Source organism: Mustela lutreola, chromosome 5 (genome assembly GCF_030435805.1).
Source record: "Mustela lutreola isolate mMusLut2 chromosome 5, mMusLut2.pri, whole genome shotgun sequence".
NCBI lineage: Eukaryota > Metazoa > Chordata > Mammalia > Carnivora > Mustelidae > Mustela > Mustela lutreola.
Window position 1 is genome coordinate 91,617,173 of NC_081294.1, and position 16,716 is coordinate 91,633,888.

The 16,716-nt window shown below is 41.8% G+C and overlaps 1 long non-coding RNA gene across 2 annotated transcripts in view; it reads left to right on the forward strand.

The window, feature by feature from the left end:
* Nucleotides 1-1,377: 1,377 nt before the first annotated feature.
* LOC131832274 (uncharacterized) overlaps nt 1,378-16,716 on the forward strand; it is a 49,344-nt gene continuing 34,005 nt past the window's right edge. Inside the window, exons 1-3 of one of the 2 annotated variants that reach the window (XR_009353975.1) lie at nt 1,378-1,632; nt 8,393-8,548; nt 10,325-11,402. This is a non-coding gene — a long non-coding RNA (uncharacterized LOC131832274). Of the gene's footprint in view, nt 1,633-8,392; nt 8,549-10,324; nt 11,403-16,716 lie in introns of those variants that run through there. The other variant, XR_009353974.1, reaches the window with a different exon arrangement.

Consider the following 16,716-nt stretch of genomic DNA (forward strand, 5'->3'; position numbering starts at 1 on the left):
TCAGCTCCATGACAGTAGCAAAAAGACAAATTTTTTGCATAGTCAAGTTATTATAACACATTCTGATCAGGATGGCTTTAAATTATACATGTACATTTCTTGCCAAAAGTGTTATTTAATAAGGCCTAGAGTAAAATTGAAAGTAAAAGCAAAAGAGTAAAGGAAAAAAGTAAGAGTTTTTTCAAGTTTTTATCTTGTGTTCCTTACTGAAGAGATACATTTAGTAGCTGTTTCTCAGGTGGCTAAACTTTGCTGTCTTGCTTAGTTTTTTATGTATTTAATTTGTCTGTAAACCTGGATTCTGTGCAAAGTTCCATAACAGCTTTAAAACATAGGCTTTATTAGGGATGTGAAAGCTGAGAATGTAGTAATATTTTCTCCTTATTAACTCATCACATGATACCAAGGGGGCATTGGTGGGGAAATGGGAACTTAGAGCACTCAGATATTCAAATTGGGAAGAGACAGGGCCAAGCATGCCTTTTCATGACCCTAAACATAAATGAAGTTCCACATAAAACTTGAGTCCTTTAATCCTTGAATCCTTTGGTTTGAGAGTTGAATCATACAATATTTTTTAAAAGATTTTATTTATTTGTCAGAAGGAGAGAGAGAAAAAGCACACAAGCAGGGAAAGAGGCAGGCAGAAGCGGAGAGAGAGGCTCCCTGCCGAGCAAGGAGCCCGATATGGGACTCGATCCCAGGACCCCGGAATCATGACCTGAGCTAAAGGCAGTGGCTTAACCCACTGAACCACCCAGGCGTCCCTAATATATATTTTTTTTAAGTCCTATTTATCTACAGGTTTGGGTTGTTTTCCTGCTTTCCTTTTCACTGGTTGGTGGGTTTTGGGAGGCAGGGTTTTTGTTTGGTTTTTGGTTTTTTATTCTTCATTTCAGAAGATATGCTTTGTAAGAGTTGATAAATGAGTGCTACATGTCTCCACTTTTAACTGGTGGTGTCCACTGGTAAGAGGGAGTCATGGGTGATTCTTCAGTTGACTCAAATTCCAGAAAATTGGCCTAAGTCATCTGCAGCATAGTTCTTTACTATTCACTGAGGATATGAACTTGGTGCCACACAACACAGAGCGTAGATAAACGACGAGTGATGCAGAATGCTTGAGGTCAAAAAAGTGTCAGAAGTTTGATGAAGCAAAAGAATATGAGCAACCTCAAACTTAGGTCTGTCCCTTTTTTGCCCTGCAGTGTGATTGTGCCACTCTCTGAACATCATTTTCTTCATCTGTAGAATTTTGAAAATGATACCTATTATGTCAGTTAAATGAGAGAAAGGTAGTACCTAGGACATAGTAGGCACTGTGTAAATGTTGGTCTCTTCTCCTTCCCACAGAAGAGGCTGTGTGGGACCCTGTGTTGCAACACAGGATAAGCTCTTCCTATTTTGCAAGAGGAACTGCCTAGGCTGTGTTCCGGTCTCTCAGCCTCGAGCTCACACTGAGTCATGTGACACTCCTTTGTGAGCATAGCAGCAGACGGCACCTTGCTGTTGAAATCCAAGGAGTGCTGGCAGCTGCCGGACAGGAAAACCAACAGAGATCACACCTCCCAGAAGATGGCTGTTTCAAAGTGAGTTCTGGGTTTCCATGGACTCCTCGAGGGAAATTTCCAGGTAAGATGGTCCAAATGGCCAGAAACCATGTGCCCAAAATTTAAAACTCCACTATTTCAAACTGTAGATTAGGAGCACCCTGGTGGCTCCATCAGTTAAGCATCCACTCTTGATTTCTGCTCAGATTATGATCTCAGGGTCATAAGATTGAGCCCTGTGTTGGGGCTCCTCACTCAGGGGGAGTCTGCTTGAGATTCTCTCTCATCCTCTCCATGCCCCACCCCCCAACCTTGTGCTCTCTCCCTCTCCCTCTCTTTGTCTCTCACATAAATAAATAAATCTTTAGGGATGCCTGGGTGCCTGTCGATTCAGCACCTGACTCTTGGTTTCAGCTCAGATCATGGTATCAGGGTCGTGGGATTAAGCCCCACATTGGGCTCCACGCTCTGTGGGGAGTCTGCTGGAGATTCTCCCTCTCCTTCCTCCTCTGCCCCTCCCCCTGCTCTCTCTTTCTCTCTAGCTCATTCTCGAAAATAAATAAATCTTTTTTAAAAATATTTTTTAAAATGCAAATTACAGGAAAACGCTTCTCTTCATTTTCCAAAGTAGCAAAGATTTAGAAACTATCAAATGCTGAGAAAGAAGAAGCAAAAACTCACACATGTAGATCACTTGGGGGAACAAATGGAAACACATAACTGACTATCTGGGTCCTTAGAGAAGCAAAGCACATAGCTGGCCTGGATGAGGCATACAAGAATTTCATCAGGCAAAATGCCGGTGTGAGGGAAAGTAGAGAGAGAGCAAGAAAGGCTGGGTGCTGTCAGAGCACGTGGCCATCTGATTCCCAGCAGAGGGAGGGAAGGCTGGTATGAGCAGCTCCCCTGCCTGGCAGCCTAAGGGAAGGTTCAGCAAGGCAATAGGAGGTCCTCCTGCCTGTGGCAGCCACCAGAGGGGTCCCGTGTCTCCCAGAAATAGGTCCACTCTGCTATCTCTGTGGCAGTGGCTCATGGGCTGGGAGCAGCCCGTGGCAGTGTGGCTGTGCATAGACCTGTGGTCCCCTCTGCCCTCTGTGTTTGGAGGACTGTGGGCACATTTCCATGGCCACCCCAGTTGCTTTTTGGTAAACACATTTGGCAATGTATATTACAAGTTTTTTAAATGATTTTACTTATTTTTTAATCTTATAAGTATATCCCTTGAGATCTATCCTAAGGAAGTCTCCTAAAATGGGAAAAATAACTTGAGTTACACAACTATTCATAAGAAGTGTTTCTGATAGCAAAAAATTAGAAGCCCGTTGTCACTTTCAGTTAACCATGGCAGCGTCCACCCCATCTGTTCCACTCGCTTACTTGGGCTGCCTGAGCCTGTTTTGAGTTTGTGAGTTCTCTTAATAGAGATTTTAAAAAGGTAAAATACACTGGTTAGACCTTAAACTCCTGAACTTCTTTGTGACTCTAGGACCCAAAGGGATATTCTGTGTCTTAGTCTGGGAGGTGGTTCCAGGCGTATGTGAAAATTCCCCAAACAGTGCACTTAAGATTTAAGCCCTGCATGCACTTTTAGTGGATGTATTTTAGCCTCAATAAAGAAGGAAAAGATGAAATCAAAGGATACGCTGCCCAAAGTTAGAGACTGTGCAACTCTGGTGTTCTGATTGTCCTTTGTGATGTAACTCTCGGTCTCAGACATGACTGTTCAGCTGATGTGAGAATCAAACAGGTGACGAGGACAAACGAAGACAGACACACATTCTCGTTGTGACAAAGGACCTGGAGAACGTGAATTCCACTTTCTACTGACTTTCCTCTCCCTCTGTCCACATCCTCACCCTCTTACCACGATGATTTCCCTCTCTTAGCTGCCACCACTACCTTAGTCCTGTCCCTGCCACTAGTACTGTTGTCCCAAATCCAAACAAACAGTGCCGATCACCAGCATCTTCTCCATTCTTTCGTGGGACCCATAAGTATCCAGTTGTCCTCTGCTTCCTTCATCATTTAAAAAAACTTTTACTTTATTTTTGTTAAAGCTTTTATTTATTTCTTTGTCAGAGAGAGTGACCAGGCCCAAGCAGGGGCAGCAGCAAAGGAAGAGGGAGAAGCAGGCTCCCCGCTGAGCAAGGAGCCCGATTTGGGATTCGATCCCAGGACCTGGTGCAGATGCTTAACTGACTGAGCCACCCAGGCATCCCAAAAACCTTTTACTTTAATCCAGAAAGCACTTGAGTGACATCATTGGATTTTTTTTTCCTCCAATAAATATAAGCATGTTATAAACCAAATCTTGCTGTTTAAATTAAAGCTGCAATCTGTCACTTGTTTGACGCGTAACATCTGCCCCTCAGAGATGACAAAATTGATTTGAATTCAAATGAGAACAAAATGCCACTCAACCCTGGGATGTGTACTCTGTAGCCCCCATCAGGACAGAGATACAGTTCTGCATGCAGATATCCAGCATTTGTAACTTAGAACCAAACTGTGACTTTGAATAACTAAGTGATAAATCAGGGATTTATATTCAGTTCAGTGTAGTGACAGGTTGCTGACCTATTCCTATGCTATGCATTCAACAAATATGTATTTAGCAAATAGATAGTGTTGGCAAATGCTGTGGATTACTGCTCAATATCCAGTCTCCCCTTCTTCCATACTAACAGAACCTTCATTTTATTCTGGGCAGCAGCATGTCTAGGCTCAAGCAATAAATCGATATTGGTGTACATACTTGTAACAGTTTTGTTCTATTTAGCCAGATACTAAATATCCCAATTTCCTTTTGCAGCAGAAATGGCCATGGGAGCCAGTTATGGCTAAGAAAATGTAAGGGGAAATCTTCTGGAGCCTTCTAAGAAGGCTTTCCTTCCTGATAAATGAGATGGATGCTGGCACCTTCCTCCCCACCTCTCCACCTGCCTTTTTCCTAATGCAGATGGAATTAGAGAGCTCCAGCAGCAACCTCAAGGTCATAAGGCAGCAAGCAAGAGAATGAATGACAGGCACACTGAAGACTGCAGAAAAGAAGGTTAGGTCAGTTCCTGAGATCAGAAAGGCAGGATGAAATGAAGGGTCTCAGAAATATAAGGGGCCTGGCAGTGTTATTTAGGCAATAAAATACAGAACCAATGAAAAATGAATGGTAGGAACCCTGAGGTGCATTGAGAGCCCAGGTAAGGCTAGCATTAAGTTAGAGAAGAATCCTGCTCTCAGTCGCGTTTGGTAACAGCATAAAATGAGGTTAACTTTTTTCGGAGAGCAATATAGCAGTATCTATCAGCATTTAAAATGCACAGATCAATTAAACTAGCAGTTCTACTACTGGGAAATTATCCTGCAGAAAAACACAGGTGCACAAAAGATATATGTACAAGATTATGTATTGCAGCATTGTTTGAAATAGCTAAAAACTAGAAGCAACCAAAATATGAAATTGGGAAAATAAAGTACAACCATTCATACGGTGAAATACTGTGCAGCTGTTCAAGAAAGAATAAAGTGGTGTACATGTAATGACATGGAAAGATGCCCAGGAAGTATGCTTAAGGGGGAAAAAAAGAGCAATGTATATAATACCCCATTTTTGTTTTTTTAAAGATCGTTAAATAGAAGTTTAAAATGCCATGTGTGTATATACGTATACACATAGGAAAAGCCTGAAAGAGAAGGGCCAAACAGATAAAATGGACCCAATTATTACGTTTCCATGTCTTTTCTACCAAGTGCCATTGGTGTGGCAATATTAACTGAAAGCAGACAATAGGAATAACTCAAGGACAAAGTTCAGCGTGGGTGACAAGCAGCTAAAAAAATCTGCAGAGTCCAACACGATGCACCTTCCAGACAAGATCTGATAGGGGAAGCATGTAAATGCCAAGGAAGCATCAGAAAGAGGAAAAAAAGAGAGGAATCAGGAAACTCAAAGTCATTATCAAGGCAAAGAAAAGGCTCAGGAAATGTAACATGAATCTACAGAAGATTGGGGCGCTGGGTGCCTCAGTGGGTTAAGCCTCTGCCTTCGGCTCGGGTCATGATCTCAGGGTCTTGGGATCAAGCCCCGCATTGGGCTCTCTGCTCAGCAGGGGGCCTGTTTCCCCCCTCTCTCTGCCTGCCTCTCTGCTTACTTGTGATCTCTCTCTGTGTGTCTAATAAATAAATAAAATCTTTAAAAAAAAAAAAAAGAAGAAAGTAAGGAAGATATATCTGTGGAGATGTGAAAGACAGGGAGATCGTGTTGGGGAGAAGAGAGGCAGCTCTGAGTTTGAGTCCCTGGAGCTGGGACAGATCTGAACAAGGAAAGAGCCCCTGGAGGGAACATGCCTGGGGGTGGCTGGAGGGACAGATGAAATTATGACAGCAAAGCCCCCCTCTATTGTATACCACAGACTCTGCTTCCGAACGTGAGGGTAGTTCCACTGTGCTCCACTGGCATCTGTCCCATTTCCCTCAGCTTTCCTACCTGACTTGCTCTCCTTCACTGCAAGCCAGTATAGTATGTTCTTAAAATTTCTTTCCCTGGCCTCTGCCCTTGCACAAGCTTACAGTTTCACTTGAGGGTTTCTAAGGGACTTTACTGCTAAAAATTTCAGAGGCTAACAAAATAACAAATATTACTGATCTTTATGGTTAAGTCAATAGAATGAGCCTATTTATGGTGGTGGTGGTACACTTCCTCTCCCAGCTCCCTTAGACCTCAACGATGAGCCCCACAGCTAAGTGCAGACCCAGCCATCTTTTTATTACTGGCCAGGTTTCCACACTCCCTTTCATGCCGTCTTTTCTCTAGCTTAAGCTCTGTTGGTTGAGTTTTAACTCTAATGCGAATGAGAAGTATGAGCTTGTAGCTAAACGTCTGACATTTCAGCACAAGCTCCAGACCTGTCCCTCCCACCTCAGTGCCTTCTCGATGTGCTCAAAACCATTTCCTTAAAAAGACCGCCAAAGCCCAGAAAAGCATTGTGGGTCACAAACGAGAATATAGAAGTTTTAGGGAATAAAATCAGGGGGCTGGCTACAGAAGCCAAGCAGCAGCAGCGAGGAGCTTAAACAGATGCCATTATGAAATTGTGAAGGGACCAGGGTAGCAGTCTCCATGGAGCAGGGACTTAAGCCTCCTCCAGCTGATGAAGTATGAAAGGGGGTGACTTCAAATGATGACTTTTTGAAGGAAGTGACACCAAAAAGAGGGAAACAAGTATGTCCACCAGAGTTTTTAGTTGTGATATACCTCAACCACCTCTTGGCTGGAAGGAAGGACCAACTCGCAAAAGAGTTTTAAACATGGCGGAGCTCAGACCTCACTGGTGAAGATAAGGTTCAGCCAAGGGATGAGGAGAAGTCTGTTGGATTTCCCAGACCAGAGCTGGTCCCTCATTGCCAGGCAAGCAAGAAACCATCCTCAGAGACCCAGGCTGGAGAGCAGGTGTGCATTGAAAGCTGGATGCCTCTGCCAGCATGAGGTCTGGAGCACATGGTGTCCTTACTGGAAAAGTCATATCAAGATGGTGACAGGGTCTGGACTGCCATGCAAGTCCAGAGACTGTGTAGTGTGAGCACACAGCTGAGGCAGTGTACCCTGGGATGTCCCTAGACACGCATCCACTGCTTACTGATTGGTAAGCATTCTGAAACCAGGAAGAGGAGCCCCCTTCCTCCTCAATGGCCTTCCTCTATTGACAGATTTAACATCATGCTTAGTGTAGGGGAAAAAGGCTTAAATAGCCTGTCCAGTATTGCACAGCAGTTACAGAAGGGTGATTTGGAGCTAAAGCAATAAATTGATAATTGGCAGACGTACTAAAATTAACAATAACTCCCCAATACTGTCTAATCCCTGAGCATATCCAAATTTCTGTAATTGTCCCAAAGGTGTCTTGTATAGTTTTGGGTGGTTGTTTGGTTTTCATTTGTTTGTTTGTTTGTTGTTTGTTTGTTTAACTAGGATCTAATCAAGTACTATTATGTCCTTTTAGCCTCTCTTGGTTTAGAGCAGTCCCTCCCAACCTTTTTATTTTAATGACCGGATCTTTATAAGAAATTGAGTCTGTTGTTCTATAGATTGAGTCACATTTTAGATTTGTCTTATTCTTTCTTTCTGGTGTTGCTTAATTTGGTTTCTGTCCCCTGAATTTCTTATAAGCTATAAGTTACATCCAAAGGTTTGAGTAGGATCAGAGGAGATATTTCTAACAGGAATACTTCATGAACAAAGGTCTGTTCTGTGGTTTGCCTGCTAAGGGCCTAGAGTGGAAACCCTCTGTTCACTACTCAGTTTTCTTGGCATTCACCCTGGACACCTTGGTGCAGAGTATTGATGCTCATTCTAGATACGTGCCAGTGTTTAATTTACAACCAGCACTGGATGCCTGGGTGGCTGTCAGGCAAAGAGGCCACATGGACTGCTATGCATAAAGGTGCTCTGAAAATGTCACATGCTAAACAAAAATGAGACACTATTGTGTGTTTCAGCTCTTACAAGTAGTGATTTCTTCAACCATTGAATGACTTAGGGGAAAAAGTTTTTAAACTGCCATCTCATTTAAAATTTGAAAATATCTGGGGCACCTGGGTGGCTCAGTCATTGAGCATCTGCCTTCAGTTCAGGTCATGATCCAAGGGTCCTGGGATCAAACCCCGCCATCAGGCTCCCAGTCCCTCTCCCATTCTCCCTGCTTGCGTTCCCTCACTCTCTGTGTCTCTCTCTGTCAAATAAATAAATAAATTCTTTAAAAATAAAATAAAATAAAATTTGGGATCCTCAACTAAGAAACCTAAGAAACCAATTCTAATTTATGTACCTACATGTTTCCTCACTGCAGGGATATTTTCTACTTGATTACCTTATTCATATTTATATCTCAAGAGCTTTGCCAAATACATCATCTAAACAGAAAAGCAATAAGAAGTCGTGCAGAAGACTATTGGACTAAAACTTAGGACCTGAGTTCTGGTACAAATCAGCAGGAAAGCCATGGGTAAGTTACTTAACTTCTCCCAAAATCAACTTCCTCATTTCTAGAATGAAGGTAAATAATTCCCTCATGTTGTTGAAAGTGATGGTGGATTATAGAAGCAGAACAATCTAAGTTCATAGCCTTTGTCTCCCTCATTCTTGTTATCGGTAAATAAAACTAAAATTCTGAGAGCTGTGATTTCTTTTTCTTTTTTTTTTAAGCAATTCAAGTCTTTATTTTGTATTAGTTTGTCTTTTTCTTAAAGATTTTATTTATTTATTTGACAAGGAGAGATATCACAAGTAGGGAGAGAGGCAGGCAGAGAGAGAGAGAGAGGGAAGCAGGCTCCCTGATGAGCAGAGAGCCTGATGCGGGGCTTGATCCCAGGACCCTGAGATCATGACCTGAGTGAAGGCAGAGGCTTAACCCACTGAGCCACCCAGGTGCCCCTGTATTAATTTGTCTTTATTCATTTTATCATATAATATCAGATGCTGTGTTAAAATTTGAAATCTGGGAAGGCTCCTTTTTCCTATCCAGAGTTCATAAATATGAGCAGTAAAGTAAGTTCATTCACCTGAAGAGAATTTGTTTTAAAACACTAGAAGGTAATACCCATAGGTAGCAATACAATCTTCAGGAAACCAGAGTAGCAGGATTAGAGAATCTGGCCCCTTGTCTCACTCTCCACAAATTTATAGCTTTGATTCTTCCACTGAAGAGGAAAGGATAGAATGTATGTAGTCCAACAAGGGAGAAACTCTTCCCAAATGGCACTGCTGGGTGAACCCCCATTTTTTCACCTTGAGATGATGTTGAGTTTTCCTTTCTTGTTGGTCTTTTGGATGTTTCTCAGATGTATTGCTATTTTGACCTTTCACTTTTCTCCACAAAGAATAAAAACTTTCTTTGAATATAGTATGAGATAGGGGTATGACCTCCAATATCTAAACTCACTGGTTCACGTGTGATTGAACTTTCAATGAGAATATCTCCTGGGCATTCCTATTTCCTGATGCCACACAAGTAAAAGAGCTCAAAGAAATCCAGCAGCCCTCAGGTTACAGGACAACCCATTCCCCAATATCAGTCGTAAGGCTGAGTACACGGGTAATTCACATAAGACATGCCTCTGACTCTGACCCGGAACCTCTTTCAGAATAGATTCCATGAACATCAGCAAAATCAGAGATCAACACAAAAAGGGTGAGGAGCCCTTCTAACATACCAGAGATCTTCACTGCTTCAGATTAATGGAAAATATTTATTGTAGTAATCATTTACTGCTGTGTGACGGATTACTCCCAAATTTAGTGGCTTAATAGCAGTATACACATTTATTAATAAGTCAGGTTTCTGTGTGGTCAGTTGTGAGTCCGCTTAGCTGGGTGTTTTCAGGCTTGGGGTCTCTCGTGTGCTTACACTCAAGATACCAACCAGGGTTACAGTCGTGCACAGGCTTGACTGGGCCTAGAGGACCCACTTCCCCTTAAAAAAGAGAGAGAGAGCGAGAATAAGGCAGAAGCAGCAGTGTCTCTTTTGACCCACTGTTAGAAGTCATACCTTGTCCCTTCTTCCACTTCAAGTCACCAGAAGCAAATTACTAAAGCCAGTGTACATCCCAGGGGAGATGACTAAGCTTCACCTTTTCAAGGAAGGAGTGTCCGTTTGGAGGCTTTTTTTTTTTTTTTTTTTTTTTTAATTGGAAGCGGGGGGAACCAACATAATGTAGAATTTGCCATCTTCACCATTTTTTTCATCTTAACCATTTTAAAAAATATTTTATTTATTTAACAGAGAGAAATCACAACTAGGCAGAGAGGCAGGAGGAAGCAGGCTCCCTGAAGAGCAGAGAGCCCGATGCAGGGCTCCATCCCAGGACTCTGGGATCATGACCTGAGCCGAAGGCAGAGGCCCTAACCCGCTGAGCCACCCAGGTGCCTCCATCTTAACCATTTTTAAATGTACAATTCAGTAGTGCTGAGAATATTCACATTGTCATACAGATCTCCAGAGCCGCTTCTTCATGGAAAACTGAACTCTACAGCCATCAGGCAGCTCCCTGTTTCCCCTTCCTCCCGCCCCTTTTAATCACCATTCTGCTTTCCGTTCCCATGAATTTGACACTTTAGATATCTCACACCCTGGAATCACATAGTATTTATTTTTCTGTTTGTGGCTTATTTCACGTAACACAATGTCCTCCAGGTTCAGCCATGTTTTAGCATGTGACAGGACTTTCTTTCTAAAGCTGAATCATCTTCAATCAAACAGATAGACCTGTTCATTCATCTCTTCATCTGTCCATGGATACTTGGGTCACTTCCACCTCTTGGCTCTTATGAAGGAAGCAGCTGTGAATATGAGCATGTAAATATTTCTTCAAGACTCTGTTGTCAGTCTTTTGGATGTGTACCTTAGAAGTAGGATTGCTGGATCATTTGCTGGGACAGTTTTTTGAGCAAACACCATACTGTTTTCCACAGTGGCTGCACCATTTTATAGTTTCACCTAAGCACACCAGGATTCCAATTTCTCCACATCCTCCCCAACACCTGTTATTTTTTTGTTTTATTTTATAATAAACACCCTAATGGATATGAGGGGCTTATACTTTTGGTTTGAATATCTCTTAATAATTAGTAAAGTTGTACATCTTTTCATTTATTTGTTTACAATTTCTATACATCATCCTTGGAGAAATGTTTTTTGAAGACTGTCCATTTTTTTAATCGGGTTCTTGGGTTCTTGTTGTCAAGTTGTGAAGGCATATTTTTAACCCCCACTTACCATACAGGTTTGTTGTGAAATCTAAAACATCCACGTTTACATATCACATTTAATGTCATGTTGTAGGCACCCCAAAAATTCTACTTGTCCTCTCAGGGTTTATATATTAAATAATATATGTAAAGCTGCTTTAAAAATTATAAAGTGCTACACAAATGTGAATTAATACTAAATCTCTATATGCAAAGTATTTTACTATTTTTCTCAGGTTCTCCACATTTAAATGCATGTGTCTTTTCATCTTTAGACTTTGTTTTGGTTTTTAGCTGTGATTCCTTTTTTTTCCATTTTATTGCAAGTTTTATCAAAAAATAGCAGTCAAAATAGAATGAATAAAGGCAGAGAAACAATAGCTAATTTCACTAAAGCCACGTCAGAGGAAGATATATTTGAAAATAAAATAAAATGGGAAGAAAGCTACAAAGATAACACCATTGAAAAATCCTAAGAGGACCAGAGCTGCTGTTCCTTCAGAGGATGTGAGTGATGTTGAAAGATTAATAACGTTTGGATCACGTTAATTACAGTGATGTTATAAACTCAGCTATTCCAGTTGCCATAACAACCCACTATATGTCGGTTTTCTAATGACATTTCGAACAAGTGCTGAAGCGAACTGCCTCACTTGAGCACTTTGATTGCTGTCATTCAGTGATTTTTAAATTGAATTGTTTTGTTCTTAAAGAGTCAGAATATGTCACTGTCTTCAAAAATCTTCTCAAAATTATGGAAGGAAATGATACACATTTCTATACAATTATGGAGTACTCAAGAAAAAGAAATAACATTTTGTTTGTCATATGCAATTAACAGATTTTTTTTTCATAGGGATAAGGGGGAAAAAAACCCACAGTAGAAAAGGGGAGTGCACTTCGTACCTCTCCGAGGACGCGTTCCCTCAGGGAACAGCTTGACAATAGAATTTTTCTTGGAAGGAGCTTACTTTTATCAGTTGTATTTCTCTACTGTCCAGTCTCTCTTTTTCCTTCCACCTTCCTTTTCCTCCCTTCTGGTAAATTCTTGGAACCTGTGATACTGATGGAGTTGGCAGCCACGTCTGAGTGAGGTGAGGTTGTGGCATTCACATGGCTTTCTGATCTCGCTTCTCCCCGCTGACCAATCCACTTCTCTCTCTCCAGGGGCTGCCTGGGGTACATAATGAAAGGAAGACTACTTGCCGCTGGCTTGTATTAGATTGAATTTTAATATACCCAGGAGAATATGTTAAATACGTATTGTGTCACTGACAAGAAGCAAAGCATGATTGTACTAGACGTGTTTCTAAGTTCCTGCTTGGTCCGCAGCCTACTCTGCTCCTGCTGCCTGTGGGGGAGCCTCCCCACCCAGCCAACCACCAACAGCAATCGCTGGCTGAATCAGAGGTGAGGGCCAGAGCCAACTGTCTAATCAGTCTCTCTCTCCTCCTTCTCTTTCCCTCCCTCTCTACAAGTTGAGCTAAGGGGAAAACCCACCATTTGCAATCGCATTTACAGTAGAAATGTGTTCAGTGACAAAACTGTGCTCCAGGGGAGGAGTCAAGATGGCGGAGAAGTAGCAGGCTGAGACTACATCAGCTAGCCGGAGATCAGCTAGATAGCTTATCTAAAGATTGCAAACACCTACAAATCCATAGGCAGATAGAAGAGAAGAAGAACAGCAATTCTGGAAGCAGAAAAACAACCACTTTCTGAAAGGTAGGACTGGTGGAGACGTGAATCCAAAACGACAGGAAGATAAACCCCGGGGGGAGGGGCCGGCTCCCGGCAAGCGGCGGAGCAACTGCGCACAAAATCAGGACTTTTAAAAGTCTGTTCCGCTGAGGGACATCGCTCCAGAGGCTAAACCGGGGCGAAGCCCATGCGGGGTCAGCGTGGCCTCAGGTCCCGCAGGGTTACAGAAGGATCGGGGGTGTCTGAGTGTCGCAGAGCTCGCGGGTATTGGAACGGGAAAGCCGGCTACAGAGACAGAGCCGATAGTAAGCTCACAGCTCGGTGTTACCTTGAACCGGTCGCAGGCTCCGTGAGCTCGGAGCGCGGCTGGAGGTCAGGCAGACGGGAGTAACTGGGCGCTGTTCTCTGAGGGCGCACTGAGGAGTGGGGCCCCGGGCTCTCGGCTCCTCCGAGCTGGAGACCAGGAGGCCGCCATTTGTATTCCCGTCCTCCGGAACTCAACGGAAAGCTCTCAGGGAACAAAAGCTTCTGAAAGCAAACCTGAGCGGATTACTCAGCCCGGGCCCCTGGTAAGGGCAGTGCAATTCCGCCTGGGGCAAAGACACTTGAGAATCACTACAACAGGCCCCTCCTCCAGAAGATCAACAAGAAATCCAGCCAAGACCAAGTTCACCTACCAAGGAGTGCGGTTTCAATACCAAGGAGAGCAGCAAAATTCCAGAGGAGGAGAAAGCAAAGCACGGAACTCATGGCTTTCTCCCTGTGATTTTTTTTTTTAAGTCTTGCAGTTAATTTAATTTTTTCTTTTTCTTTTTTTTTCTTTTTTCTTCGCCTTTTTTTTAACGTTTTTTAACTAGTTTATCTAATATATATATATTTTCTTTTTTATATTTTTCTTTATTCGTTTTCCTTTTTTTAGTTCTTTTCTTTGTTTTGTTTTTTTTTCCTCTTTTTTTTTCTTTCTTCCTTTTTGAACCTCTTTTTATCCCCTTTCTCCCCCCTCACGATTTGGGATCCCTTCTGATTTGGTTAAAGCATATTTTCCTGGGGTTGTTGCCACCCTTTTAGTATTTTACTTGCTCCTTCATATACCCTTATCTGGGCAAAATGACAAGACGGAAAAATTCACCACAAAAAAAAAGAACAAGAGGAAGTACCGAAAGCTAGGGACCTAATCAATACAGACATTGGTAATATGTCAGATCTAGAGTTCAGAATGACAATTCTCAAGGTTCTAGCCAGGCTTGAAAAAGGCATGGAAGATATTAGAGAAACCCTCTCGGGAGATATAAAAGCCCTTTCTGGAGAAATAAAAGAACTAAAATCTAACCAAGTTGAAATCAAAAAAGCTATTAATGAGGTGCAATCAAAAATGGAGGCTCTCACTGCTAGGATAAATGAGGCAGAAGAAAGAATTAGTGATATAGAAGATCAAATGACAGAGAATAAAGAAGCTGAGCAAAAGAGGGACAAACAGCTACTGGACCATGAGGGGAGAATTCGAGAGATAAGTGACACCATAAGATGAAACAACATTAGAATAATTGGGATTCCAGAAGAAGAAGAAAGAGAGAGGGGAGCAGAAGGTATACTGGAGAGAATTATTGGGGAGAGTTCCCCCAATATGGCAAAGGGAACAAGCATCAAAATTCAGGAGGTTCAGAGAACACCCCTCAAAATCAATAAGAATAGGCCCACACCCCGTCACCTAATAGTAAAATTCACAAGTCTTAGTGACAAAGAGAAAATCCTGAAAGCAGCCCGGGAAAAGAAGTCTGTAACATACAATGGTAAAAATATTAGATTGGCAGCTGAACTATCCACAGAGACCTGGCAGGCCAGAAAGAGCTGGCATGATATTTTCAGAGCACTAAACAAGAAAAACATGCAGCCAAGAATACTATATCCAGCTAGGCTATCATTGAAAATAGAAGGAGAGATTAAAAGCTTCCAGGACAAACAAAAACTGAAAGAATTTGCAAACACCAAACCAGCTCTACAGGAAATATTGAAAGGGGTCCTCTAAGCAAAGAGAGTGCCTACAAGTGGTAGATCAAAAAGGAACAGAGACCATATACAGTAACAGTCACCTTACAGGCAATACAATGGCACTAAATTCATATCTCTCAATAGTTACCCTGAATGTTAATGGGCTAAATGCCCCTGTCAAAAGACACAGGGTATCAGAATGGATAAAAAAACAAAACCCATCTATATGTTGCCTCCAAGAAACTCATTTTAAGCCCGAAGACACCTCCAGATTTAAAGTGAGGGGGTGGAAAAGAATTTACCATGCTAATGGACATCAGAAGAAAGCAGGAGTGGCAATCCTTATATCAGATCACTTAGATTTTAAGCCAAAGACTATAATAAGAGATGAGGAAGGACACTATATCATACTCAAAGGGTCTGTCCAACAAGAAGATCTAACAATTTTAAATATCTATGCCCCCAACGTGGGAGCAGCCAACTATATAAACCAATTAATAACAAATTCAAAGAAACACATAAACAATAATACAATAATAGTAGGGGACTTTAACACTCCCCTCACTGAAATGGACAGATCATCCAACCAAAAGATCAGCAAGGAAATAAAGGTCTTAAATGACACACTGGACCAGATGGACATAACAGATATATTCAGAACATTTCATCCCAAAGCAGCAGAATACACATTCTTCTCTAGTGCACATGGAACATTCTCCAGAATAGATCACATCCTCGGTCCTAAATCAGGACTCAACCGGTATCAAAAGATTGGGATCATTCCCTGCATATTTTCAGACCACAATGCTCTAAAGCTAGAACTCAACCACAAAAGGAAGTTTGGAAAGAACCCAAATACATGGAGACTAAACAGTATCCTTCTAAAGAATGAATGGGTCAACCGGGAAATTAAAGAAGAATTGAAAAAAATCATGGAAACAAATGATAATGAAAATACAACGGTTCAAAATCTGTGGGACACAACAAAGGCAGTCCTGAGAGGAAAATATATAGCGGTACAAGCCTTTCTCAAGAAACAAGAAAGGTCTCAGGTACACAACCTAACCCTACACCTAAAGGAGCTGGAGAAAGAACAAGAAAGAAACCCTAAGCCCAGCAGAAGAAGAGAAATCATAAAGATCAGAGCAGAAATCAATGAAATAGAAACCAAAAAAACAATAGAACAAATCAACGAAACTAGGAGCTGGTTCTTTGAAAGAATTAATAAAATTGATAAACCCCTGGCCCGACTTATCAAAAAGAAAAGAGAAAGGACCCAAATAAATAAAATCATGAATGAAAGAGGAGAGATCACAACTAACACCAAAGAAATACAAACTATTATAAGAACATACTATGAGCAACTCTACGCCAACAAATTTGACAATCTGGAAGAAATGGATGCATTCCTAGAAACATATAAACTACCACAACTGAACCAGGAAGAAATAGAAAGCCTGAACAGACCCATAACCAGTAAGGAGATTGAAACAGTCATTAAAAATCTCCAAACAAACAAAAGCCCAGGGCCAGACGGCTTCCCAGGGGAATTCTACCAAACATTTAAAGAAGAACGAATTCCTATTCTCCTGAAACTGTTCCAAAAAATAGAAATGGGAGGAAAACTTCCAAACTCATTTTATGAGGCCAGCATCACCTTGATCCCAAAACCAGACAAGGATCCCATCAAAAAAGAGAGCTATAGACCAATATCCTTGATGAACACAGATGCGAAAATTC